A 13,654-nucleotide genomic window follows, 5' to 3' on the forward strand; every position below is an offset into this window, starting at 1 on the left:
AAGTTTTAGTCTGGGGCAGCCATAAATTTATATTTATTTTTATAATGCTAATTTATATTTTAATTAATTTTATATCATAATTTAACAATTAGTTGTAGTTTCTTTCTGTCCTCCTTTTGTAAATAAATGTTATTTATTTATTTATTTATTTATTCATTGATTTAATGCTGTTATGTAGAACAAGTATTTTACGACATTATTGTTTGATAGGTGCCTTTTATTGTTTGATAAAGTAGGCTATAGCCTTTTTAAATGGCTCCTTTGAAACACACTGCATTGTGGTCATTATAGATAATGCACTAGAATTGCTTGTAATGTTTTCATAATGTAACTGATCCTTAGCAATATGTAATTTTCAGCCACTATGAAAGGAGGGATTAAGACTGACTGCTTGTCTTGGTAGGGTTCATTCAAAATGCCATGCTTAACGTAATTGCACGTTATCGAGCAAAAGAACCATAGAAGAACCGCTATTCCTCTGCCATCTTTTTTTTTTTTTTTCTTTAAAGAGTAATCCGTCATATTCAAACAAAACGCCAGTGTTTCTTTTCAGTCGTTTCCATTTCACAGTTGGACGCTTACTGGCCTGTTGTCTGCAAATGGGAAGCCTGGCTAATCACTTTTTTTCGGTACAACTGATGTCAAGAGTCCTGGGCATGGAGCTGACTGATTTCTTTTTGTACCTCAGTGTGCTGGCTGGATTTATTTATTTATTAATTAATTTAGTTTATTTATTTATTGCTGTTTATTTGTTTGTTTACTTTATTGTGGTTATTTGTATTCATTTATGGTTTTTATTTGATTTAATTAACTGTTGATTATTTTAAATACCTTTTTTATCATTTATTTATTTATTTATTATTGTTTATCACTGTTTGCTTTTCTTTACCTTTTATTTGTATTTTATTAGGTTGTTATTTTTATTTTTTTATTATTATAATTTTTTTTTTGTTAGTAGCAGTTGTAGTAGTTGGTTTTGTTAGTTTGTACTATATTTCTCGTAAATTAATATATTTCTAAACTAGGGTGAAGCTTAAAGGCATAGTTCACCCAAAAATGAAAATTATCCCATAATTTACTCGCCCTCAAGCCATTCTAGGTGTATACGAGGGTGACCTCTGACCTGACATAGGACATAGCTCCTCTTCTCTTATATCAAAATTCTCAGACATTTGTGTTTTGTTTTGCTCTATTCTCTGCACTTCCACATCCATCAGTTTTCACCTGAGCTTAATGCCGCATTCCAGGCAACCTGTAACCCGTGTTTTTCCAACCTTATACCCGTGAAAGTGCACTGGAACGGCAGTCAAACCCGTGACTTCCCACCCGTGAACTCGTACTAGATCGATGTACTCCCAGTTACGAGTTGGAAAAACACGGGTTACAGGTTGCCTGAAACGCGGCATAAGCTACGCCTACGTCATACGTCGGGTCAGAGGTCACCCTTCCGTTGGAGCGCGACTCTCTTGTGATCGCGCGTACGGCCGTTGCCGGAAGCCAGTGATTCTAGTTTATAAAGTTTTAAATATGGATATTTTTCTTACAAAAACCCATCGCTTCACTTCAGAAGGCATTTATTAACCCACTGGAGTGGTATGGTTTACTTTTATGATGGATGGAGGAACTTTTTGGCGCTTCAAAATCTCAGACACTATTCAATGCCATTACAAAGCTGGGAAGAGCCAGGATATTATTTAATATTTCTCCGATTGTGTTCGGCTGAAAGATGAAAAGAAGCCAGCTGGCTAACACTGGCACATTTACAGAAATGTTGATTAATGTGTTTTGTCCTTATAAAATTTAGAAACAAACAAAAAGTCATACACACATAGGATGGCTTGAGGGTGAGTAAATTATGGGATAATTTTCATTTGTGGGTGAACTATTCCTTTTAAGTAGCTTTAACCCTCTGAGGTCTGAGCTGTTTTCTGGGCCCTGGAGGTGTTCTGACATGCTCTGACATTTCTGGTTATTTCTGTTACTTGTGACATTTTCATGGCTAAAGTCTAATTACACTGTATTCAGCACAAACTCTGCTACAATAATATATCAGCAGCATGTATGTAAAAGTTTGTAGTTTTGAGATAATGACATTTATGCGTGGTTTTTGAAAATACAAAAAAAAATTCTCACTGAAATAAGGCCATGAAACCCATACTGATTATTTCTTCACAAGACTTTTGAAAATTGTATGACGTAGCCTAGAATATTTGCTGCAAAACTATGTGAAAATCACCCTGACTGCTCATTCAGATAAGACAATATATTGATTTAAAAATTTTACGACGTGTTTTGTGTGAAAAAGCCTTATGCGAGAGCTCATTAATATGTAAGCTTTTCTCACCTGAGAAAGACAAAGAACCTCCCCTAACGGCCCTATTAGGAGCTATCAGGCCCCTATCATTCTGAGCAACCTTGCACAATACTGTAAATGAGGAGATTTAAAAAATAATGGCTTTTAAATTGTTTGGATTTATTTACAACACAACATAATCCAAAGATACACAACAAATGCCAAAAAAGCACTTCAAAGACAGAGACCTTTGTGCCATTCCTAAAAACATTGTACATACCTTTCATTTCCAAGATTTTCACTTTACCATGTTCACGTACTGAGACTCATGTGAATGTTGAAGTCCTCAGTGGCATCTGGGACCTGAAAAAAAAAAAAGTGAACATACTGATATCAAGAGAAAGGCCTGCACGATTTTGGAAATAAATATTAGATTTTTCTGGTTAAAATTGCTTTTTAAAATTCCTTTTTAAAATTCACAGAATACACACACACACACACGTTTCCAACGATATATAATATAATGAACACCAGGTTTGTTGTGCCTTGTAGGCATAAGGTATATGCGCAGTGCGGATAAAATAATAATAACAATAAATAACCTATAGCAGCCTATAAATCTTCCAAAAGAAGCTAGAGAAAAATATATTGATTATCATGTTACTTCAAATGTTTCCATCCGTTATGATGATATGAAATGAGATAATAATAAAAACATGAAGCCGTTTGGTGCGTTTTGCTTTCATCCAAAATATGATACATTCAAACGCGATCGCTTGCAAAATATGATACATTCAAACGCGATCGCTTGCAAAATATGATACATTCAAACGCGATCACTCTCAAATATAAAACATTATGGTTACCATAAACATATCTATGTTTGAGCAGATATCCACAAACACAGTAAACACATATGATACATTCAAACGCGATCGCTTGCAAAATATGATACATTCAAACGCGATCGCTTGCAAAATATGATACATTCAAACGTGATCGCTTGCAAAATATGATACATTCAAACGCGATCACTCTCAAATATAAAACATTATGGTTACCATAAACATATCTATGTTTGAGCAGATATCCACAAACACAGTAAACACGGGTCTAAATATTATAATATTCCCCATATATCTAGCAACAGTTCAGCTGCAACGTGACATTTATGCAACAATAACAAACTAGGCTATGTAAGAATTTCTTACCTTATCTTTCTTGTCTTCAAATCGCGTTCTTCTTCTTCTGAGGTAGCCTAAATCCAATGTAAGCTCAGGCACGTCTTTCAAACTCGACGAAAAGTGAAGTGAAGTGTTTTGTTGTTGAGGTAACGAGCGCGTTCGCGTTCCATGTGGAGATTTGCATGTGAATATCTTTTGCGCGAGTAGGCGTGGCCAAATTAACTGTAATGAGCAAGCGTTTGAGAAGCTGGACATCTTGTTGGTTTTATACAAATTACTTAAACAGAGAATATTTGTTTTCGTTTTGAATCCGATCATTTAAAAGTACACACTTAAATGTTTATAAAGGTATATGGCTCATAAATGTGTGACAAGTATTCGCTGAGTTTTGTTTCAGTTTATAGACGTGCTCAAGAAAAAAAAGTTCACCGCGACGGAGAGGCAGAAAGCACACCCTGTTTATTTTCTTTATTTTACAAAAGCACAATGTTTTGATTTGATTGTAAGTGGACACATACAAAAGGAGAAATATCACAGATTCTTTTTTTATATTTCTTTTTTCTGTATGACCATAAATGATGGAGTAATTTAAGTTTATAGTGCTACAATGTGGAGAAAATCCGGCAAAACGCGTCGGCGCGTTTGTCGACCTCAGAGGGTTAAGCCACAATGCAACACAATTGCCTTCCATGGAAGCACCTCAGTTTAAGTTTCCTGTATTCAGAAATAAACATCTCCTTTTATACCACCCTCATTGCCTCAATATGACAATCCAATCCAAATCTCACCACTTCGGCTCCCATTCTATGGGAAATCCTCATACCTACACATTTTAGCATGTTTCTTTTTAATAAATCCCTTCAGGTCCCTTTAATGACATTGTCTTGTTAAATCAGATTGATGTTTTTACTTCAGCGTGAAGCTTGTCATATCTTTTTTTTTTTTTTTCAAGACCGTCCATTCTCGGTGGTACATTATCGCTCCCCCTGCTGATTAACCGTTTCAAACTTTTCGTCTGAGCCAATTTGGCCGACGAAACTGTTACTTGAACCTCCCCAAAATAGAGACCGCATGGAGCGAGATGAATTTTAATCAAGCCCATGCTCAATTAGACGGCAGAAACGGCCGCCTCGGCATGAATATAAAATTGCCCTCAGACTCGTAGTTCATCTACTACAACAATCAAAATTGATCTTCCTCATTACCGGAGGTTCAGGCACGGATCAAAGGCCTGATGCTTCTCAAACAGCCATCAACGCTCATTGAATCCAGAGCCGTTGTCCCCGCAGCCATGATGTCATTGATTCTCAATTCCATCAGGGTGAAAAAGAAAAAGAGCAATCCATTAGCGGCATGCAGAGGGGCCGTCTCCGTCTGACTGAAATGTAGTTTTGACAGAGCGAGATCCTAAACTGGCCCCCTGGCCACGGGCCTGCGGCTCAGGGAAAATTGAGTGCACTCCTGCAGAATTCAATATGACATGCTGGAAATAATGGGCTCCTGTCGCACAGATATCCATCAAGACAGACCATGGACCCTTGTAGACATTCAGCTGCGATAAATAATAAATCATGTTTGGACGATATTAATAAGGTCACTTGAGAGGTGGCCATTGATTTGGTGACACCACAGTTTTTCTAGCAGGAGTAGTGCTGACGTGTTTGAGGGATGCTACGGAGAAAATATCAGATTTTCTTTCAGGTCTCATGCCGGGTTCAGACTACACGATATCAGCCCGGTTTTGGCACAATCTGTTTGACGTAAGGGTGTCGTGGTGATTCGTAAAAGACAATGGGCATCGAGTTGCAAGAATCGATCGTTTTATCTCGTAAAATGTGCCATAGTGGATGACAACCGACGCCATGTCTGCAATGATTCACAACATCCTGGTAGATAGACTAGCGTTTAATTGTTTCTGTACTCCACAATGGGTTATATCGCATCTGTGACGTTGACCAATAGGAGCACAGAAGCTCTTCTGTACATAGCTTTCAAAAATGGTGAAACGAAAGAGACTATGGTATTGGTGCTGCTAGGTGGAATTATGCATTGGAGAAAAGTTTTGTGGAGCAATGGCAACAATACGCCTGCCTTTGTTTCCTCGAAGGACTGCCAGGACAGAGTGAAAAAAAACATAATTGCTGGCGAATGATAGCAGAGTTGTATCAGCAACCCATTGAGAACTGGAATTAGCATTAAACTAACACGCTGCTTTGTTAGCCATTGCTTGTTTGCACTCGTTACCGGTGTGGTGAACAATCGAGTCCGGTTGGAGAGATGAGTCCGAGCTGCGTCAATAGCAGAGGAGAAAGGCCGCGAAATTTAAAAATACGACTGTTATTGTGTCATGAAATGTAGTTTCAAGAGTTTCTCAGTCGAGAATGTAGTTGTTTGAAGCTCAAATATGTTGTTTATTTATTATAAAAAACACACTAACAACGATAAATGTTTAGTTTCACAATCTATAGCTTCGGTTAAAAACTAGTATATTAAACATATAAGTTAAAATACATTAATGACTCATTATAACGTAGTACAAACTTCTATAATAAAGTGATTTTGTATGATTTGTAACCAGGCACTAAAGCGATTACCCATAAAACGTGCTTTGAACCAATCGGATTGCTTGGGTCCTAAGCTCGGACTCATCTCTTCAACCGGACTCGATTGTTCACCACACCGGAAGTCGTTAGTTCCGCCTTCTCGATGACATCATTAAAGATAGCAAGCAGCGATTGGTCGGGAAGTAATGTGTAGCCTGACCTGTTTCTTGTCCATGACACAAGAAGAATTGTATGATTTAAAATCGCATAACACAGTGACATTATTGTAACACACAAAAATATTGTGTAGTCTAAACCCAGCATTAGGTGCTTTGAAATTGATGAATAGTTGTTACCTTAAAGGGTTAAAACAGTTCTCCCAATTACAGTGAATGAGGCCTTGATCTTTCAAACTAAAAATATGCAAAAGATATCAAAGTACTATGTAAATAGTTTGTATTATCTATTTTTAAACCAATGAAAATATGAAAAAATATTACAAGTGTTATGAAAATTGTTGGTACGACTTATTTTTCAAGCAAAAGTATAATAAAAATTATTCATATTTGAAGTCTTATGAACCCATACAGTAACTTTGTTACAAACAGATCAAATTTTAAGCCTTTATTGACAAATCATTGAGTCCATGAATCAGATTAGTGTGATTTATGAAAGAATCATTCAGAACTGGTTTGAGAACATCATCAAAAAGAAACAAGATCCAAGGAAATTTTGCTCGTTGGACATTTACTGACATTTTACTTCATCTCTACTTTTCCATGTAAGAGAGTCATTTGGTTTTGGGCGAGTAATTTTTGGGGAGTGTTTTCGGGTCGCTGTTCCTTTAAATAGATAATTAGCAGATTGAGGCAAAGTAAAGTTGTTTAAATGCAAATGATCAACAGTGTTTGTGTTTAATGAGGATTTTGATGGTGATCTCTTCACAGTGCCACATGAGAGAGTGCAGTAATTGTGTGGGCTGTTTTAGTATGCAGAGGCAGCGCCGCTGTGTTTCAGGCGACTGCAGTCTGCGTTTCTGCTGAGTCGGCTGCTTGTCTTTGGCGGTTTAGGACTCATTAGGCCTGTAATGTCTTAATTCTGTCCTCTCTACAAAGCTGTACTGACATCCCTAATATTTTACCTCCTGAAATGCATCACACAATTGATGCCTGTTGGGTTAATAACCTAATTGACTGACATTGACCCTTTTTTCGTGGCTAGAGTTTAATTTGCTGTTGTTTTAAAGGGGTCATGACATGGTTTTTGTTTTTGTTTTATTGTGTTCCCTTAGGTGCAATTATAGTATTACTATATTTTTTTGAGACTTTTACATTTTAGTGATTTATGACCTTTTCCTACCCTGTTTCTCATCCTCTGATTCAAAAAGTCTGTTTTGGGGGTGTTTCCCCTTTAAGAGTTCTTATGATTGGCTAACGTCGCAATCTTCTTGTAAACAGACCCACTGGCTGTACGTCGACTGAACACCTATGGGCGTGACAACGATGCGAAATGAGGCGTAGTTGTCTTGCGCTGGAGGCTGGTACGTCACTTCGTACCGTGACGTCACTTCTTTCCACGGATCCCCAACGAGCTGTAATTAGAGCTTGATTAAATAAATCCTTCGTTTATAATGGGGTGGACGTCTTAAGCTATGAAACTTGCAGGAAGTTTTAATGGTACAAAGACCTCTTTTAAACCAAAAGATCCAGGCAAATTTGGTTTCTCATGTCATGACCCCTTTAATAATAAGGGGCTGGAAATCACACCAGCACACCCATCGATCACATCTGGGCTTTTGGTAGCGCCTATTTCATTATTGTTTCTGGGAAAGCTGAATTTTTAAAGCGACTGCAGCGCTGAGAGTGCATTTTGACTACAGGGTTATTTATATTATCGGATATTTATTCTGTCAGGCGGGAACTAAATAACACAATCTCATGCATTCCTGTGTAACACCAGAAAATTTGCTGATTCAGTGAATGCTATAAGCAATTCATTTCTTTAGAAATGGACTTATGTTTACAGAAAATGGCTGTTTTTCTATTTTTTATGAAGCATGCAGAGTATTTCAGGACAAAACCACATTTTGTTGAGCTGATGTGAATGGCAGACGCTGTGGCTTTAGGGCCAGACTGACCACACGGGGTGAACCGAGTGTCAGTGCCGACCACAGTCAGTGATCACTGTTACTGCGGCGGTCAGATGTCTGAAGAGGGATGTTAACGGTAGAGATTAAAGTGTCTGGGATTCATCTGCTGCTGCTGCAGTGGAGTTGAGATCTATCTATCTGTTTATCTGTCTGTTGTTCTATTTATCTTTCTGTCTGTCTGTTGTTTTACTGTATCTATCTGTCTGTCTCTAAATTGTGTCTGTTTGTCATTTTGTCTGTCTGTCTGTCTATCTGTCTATGTCTGTCTTTCTGTCTGTCTGTCTATATGTCTGTCTGTCTTTCTGTCTGTCTGTCGTTTTGTCTGTCTGTCTGTCATTTTATCTTTCTGTCTATCTGTCTATATGTCTGTCTTTCTGTCTGTCTGTCGTTTTGTCTGTCTGTCATTTTATCTTTCTGTCTGTCTGTCTGTCTGTCTGTGTCATTTTGTTTGTCTGTCTATGTCTATATGTTTGTCGTTTTGTCTGTCTGTCGTTTTATCTGTCTGTCTGTCTGTCTGTCTGTCTCTGTCGTTTTATTTATCTGTTATCTATCTAGCTGTCTGTCTGTCTGTCATTCTGTATGTCTGTAACTATCAACACGTGATTGAATTTATCTGTCCATAAGCTGAAAAAATATTGATGACTTTTTAGAAATTATTGCACCGAACTTGAGAGTTGAGCAAATTTAATTCTGAAAGACACGTGTATAAAACAACAACTGTACAACAAATCTTAAATACAGTCCAAGAATTCACTTTTTGTTGCATGACATATTTGTGATCTGTGCAAGATCTCGTCTGTTTTCGTCCTTTTGGCACTCTATCTCTTATTCTTTCTCTTCGTCTGTATTGTAACTGTTCCTTGAGGAATAACCTCTAACCTGATTCCCATGCGTAACCTTACCCAGATCCCGACTGAACTCTTGGCCTCCTGCCTACACATTGTTTCTTTCCTCCACCTGAACACCCTAGAACAGCTACTGCCAATAACCTGATCCAGCCTTTGTTTTCTGCTCTCAGACTCTCAAAACACATCTATTATTCACTTTCTGACAAGTATTTCAGCAGCAATCCATGTCAGCTGCTAAACAAATTCTTTCCTTCTCTTGGTTTCAACCAGCCTGGACATTGACGTTTTCACAAAAAGTTGTAGAAAAGTTGTAGAAAACCCAAGCCATCAGGTTGAGCTTTGCTGTGTTGCATTGAGGCAGAAAATAAGACCAGCTTGCTTTCCTTTTATTCACCTCACACTTCCACAAACCTTTTTTTTTTTTTTTTTTTTTTTGTCATCCACCAGTGAAAAAAGCAGGTAATGAAAGGTATCAGATGGATGCTATGTTTGTGAAAGGAAGTATGTTTTCAGTCTACATCGGCCTTTGTCTTTCCTGAGCCGCCTAATTGAACGATGTTGTCACTCTCCTTTGGCAGGATATGCTTCCTATTTTTAGACCTCCATTTCAGGGTGGCCGTGTTGTCATCTATTTTGAAACCTCTATTGAGTTTTCTTTCCTTAGCTCTCAGGGCTGTATTTATGATAACAAAGAGGGTTAGTCTCTCTTTTGACAGCTTTTCTTTACACTGCAGATGATGAGGGGTAAGCCAATTTTCACTATCAGCTAGAGTCTGAAACCCTTTGCTGGCTGCTTTGTTGGCATCTCATGCTAACAAGTCCACTGCAGGAACTCAACCTTGACATTTATGCAATGACTTCAGTGAGATAACATTTTCAAAAACACACCCTAGTTAATGCCACTTGAAAGATGCCACTCGCTGTTTCTTTTAGTCTTTTTCTAGATAATATTACTGTATTTATCTTTCAAGTCAACTTGACACTGTTTATATACATATGTAAACCTGTCTTGTTATCAATGTTGTTAACAGTTTTTGCTGTCATACATTGTTTTGAGGATAAAGAACAGCATTTATTTTTTTAAGCATGTTTACCTCCATCATGATTTCCACAAAAGATTAAGCGGCAAAAACTTTTCAGCATTAATAATAGAAAGAAATGTTTCTTGAGCAGCAAATCAGCATATTATAATAAATTCTGAAGATCATGTGACACCGAAGACTGGATTAATGCTGAAAATTCAGCTTTTCATCACACTCGCAGGAATAAATTACATTTTTAAAAATAAAGTATCTTTGAAAACAGTTAATTTAAATTGTATTTCATTTTATACTGTTTTTACTGCATTTTTAATATTATAATAAATGCAGCCTTGGTGAGCAAAAGAGACTAAACATTAAAAAAAAATTAATTCCTAACTTTTGACTGGTAGTTAATATATGGGTGTGTATACAGTTTGTCTTTATTTTTTTTATATGAGGAATTTCTGAAGCTTATTGCAACTTCCCCGGTTGTATGTGGAAGCAGAGAAGTGTTTAAACACTGATTGTTAAGTGTAAATGATGAAGTATAAAGTGTGACTTCTGTGTTTGGGGGAATTTCTCCATTTATGGTGTTCATTTCTCTCACCGAGTCTTCTCAGTTTAGATTTGCTCTTTGAATAGTTCATGATCAGGATGGGAGAGATCGCTTTAGCTCTGGTCTGATGTTTTATTCTCCTTTGTGTTCCAGGAAGACGTGGAGACTGACAGCAGGAAGAGCTCGTTCAAGGCTGTGGGAAATCGGAGCACCGTCCGCTGCTTTATAACAGTGGGTAAGTGAATCTGCAGTGAAACACACTCAAACAGAGATTGGTCACGTAAAGAAAGAAAGGTGGAACGCTGCTGGTAGGATGTAGATAATTAAATCTTGTGCAAAACAAACTGTTGCTTTGTGCCTGTTGCTGGTGTGAAGGGTTTCTTCAAGGTCTGAAGGAACCAGTGCTAGGCAATATATCGATATTCTGACAATCGCAGTGATTCTAATGCATTCTGTTTTTGTCCATTGTCACAATCCCTCCTTGTCTTGTGACTCGCAAGTGTGAGCCTGTTAAGATGTTTTCGTGTCTGCTGACCTCAGCAGCAAAAATGTTAAGTTGGCAGGGTTTATGAATCCTTCTGTTTTTATAAATATAATTCATGAATAGTTGGCATTGTGACTTGATGTCTCTGCCTATTTTTCATAATTAAAATAGACATACAAGCACTACCATTGAGTTTGGGCTTGATCATCTTTTCGAAAGATGTCCCCTCTGCTCACTAAGGCTGCATTTATTTGATCAAAAATACTGTAAAAGCAGTAATATTGTGAAATTATTACAATTTAAAATAACTGTTAGAATATATTTAAAAATGTAATTTATTCCTGTGATGCAAAGCTGAATTTTCAGCATCATTACTCCAGTCTTCAGTGTCACATGATCCTTCAGAAATCATTCTGATATGCCGATTTGGTGATCAAGAAAAGTTAAAGTGCTGTGCTGCTTGATATTTTTGTGAAACCATGGCTCGTTTTTCCTCAGGATTCTTTGACTAGAAAGTTTAAAAGAACAGCATTCATTTGAAATCGTTGTTTCTTGTTTTATCATTCTTTTCAGTTAGTCAAAGTTGAAAAATTATGTCTTTTTTTTTTTAACTGTGTTTTACTGGTTTTTACTATTTATTTATTTATTCTTTCTAATTGGTTGAAATGATGATTTCTCCTTTTTCTTTCTGTTAAGCCATTTAAAGGGCTAAATTTTATTCTTTTATATGTGATGTTTCAAATATATCACCCAGTCCCAGTTGGTTCTCTGATTTAAATTGTGGATGAGCAACGGAAAATTGCATTTATTTCTCATGGTAATATGACTCCTCTTTTTAAGAATTAAAGAGTTGCATTAATTTATTTAACAAAGGAGGTATGAATATAGCCTTTGTGCTAGGTTTCCATGACTTGCCAGCAGAGACATACGGCAGCCTCAGAGATGAAATTACATGGGCCTGGATTCATTTACCTCTCACTTTTCAGCTCTGACGACGCCCACGCCAGTTACCAGTCAGAGCGTATACACTTTAAGGTTGACTGACAACACTGATTTACTGATTAATTTCAGATTTCAACAATATGTAGATTAATAATTCAGTTGCAACGTCATTAGGCTTGTTTTAGTTATTTTATCGTTGCTTGATTTTTCACTGCACCTCACATTTGCATTTAATTTCGGCTGTTACAGGTTACTGCACAAAGCTTATATAATGACACAGATGACAGCATACTTCCAGATTTGGAATAAGGAGCATATTAAAAAGCCGCCTGGAAGAAGTTACCTGCTAGGACACAATTCATTTTCAATGAGATGGGCCAATGATCATGACATTTATAGTGGGGGCAATCCTGTAAAACTGATTCACCTGTAGCTGGGTTTCCAAGTTGTGAATTTAACTTCTAATAAAGCACCGTTTCCATCCATTTCCATTTTGTTCAAGAGAACAAAATCGTCACTTCCTGGAAAACTGGCGCACAATTATCTGTAATAAAAAATGAAGTCAGGGGAAGCCACTGTGGCTCATTTTTTGTACATCATAATTGATTTGCACCTCTGAGCGTGCTGACCATATGCAGTTAACACTCGTGTTCTCTTGTGTCCGGATGCCTGGTGTTTGGGAACAAAATCGTGTGTGACAATTCCTGTAGGTAATTATATCAAATCATTTTCATGACAGATTTTGCATTTCAGAATAATCAAACCAACATTTTAGATGCTGAGCAATGAAATTGCTCCGTTGTTTAGTCCAGTTCTCCAATAACATCCACTGTTGAGGCTAGGGCTGTCACTTGTGTCAAAAATCCTGTTTGATTTTTGAGACATAAGTGTTCATTGAATCGATTGTAAAATCGATTTTCCATGTCTAAAGACGTTTCCATTTTCAACGCCAAATATAGGCAAATCCACGGACAACTAACAGGCATTAGAACGAACGTAAAGAGGGCGCTTGAGACACGCACAAGTCAGCAATATTTCTGATGATTTATTGGCGTGAAGTTTCGTGCACAATGACAAACAGGAGTGCAACATTCTCGAAAACAATAAGCAGAGTGGACTGCCATAACATCAATGAAAAACATTACTGCAGGCTTCAACATGGCTGTGTTTACGATTAGAATTTCGTATCACCTACGTAGGCGATTGTAGCCAGTAGTCCGAATCTGTATGAATACCGGCAGAATTCACGTTTGTTGTAAAAAGAGACACATTGCAGAAGTATAATTTGCTGTTATGTGTGTTTGTTAGAGCCTGCAGTTGCTGTGTGACGCGCGTTACGGCGCGCTCCAAGAGAAGGCCGTTAATCGATTCCCTATTTTCGTTTTCGAAACTTGTGTTGGTTGGTCCGATCGATTGTGCAATCGATTTTCGAACGTAAAGTGATAGCCCTAGTTGAGGCAAAGTCACATGAGTTTTTTGTTGTGCATCGAGGGATTTATTCTGTAAAAGTGTTTCCGTCGTAGTTTATTCGCATGTCTTCTATTCACTCTAAAAAATGCTGGGTTGTTTTAACCCAATTTTGGGTCAAATATGGACAAACCCTAGCCTGGCAAGCCGGACCTACATCAAGATG

General features: G+C 37.4%; 1 protein-coding gene across 2 annotated transcripts in view; it reads left to right on the top strand.

Annotated features, from left to right (window-relative positions):
- The window catches only part of adarb1b (adenosine deaminase RNA specific B1b), a 153,182-nt gene that overhangs the window by 40,828 nt on the left and 98,700 nt on the right, over positions 1–13,654 (top strand). For both annotated transcript variants that reach the window (XM_084121901.1, XM_084121902.1), the window contains exon 2: positions 10,749–10,830. The gene's annotated coding sequence lies outside the window, so the exon portion shown is untranslated. The remainder of the gene's footprint in view (positions 1–10,748; positions 10,831–13,654) is intronic.

The sequence above is a fragment of the Abramis brama genome (genome assembly GCF_963993115.1).
Source record: "Abramis brama genome assembly, chromosome: 8".
NCBI classification, from domain to species: domain Eukaryota; kingdom Metazoa; phylum Chordata; class Actinopteri; order Cypriniformes; family Leuciscidae; genus Abramis; species Abramis brama.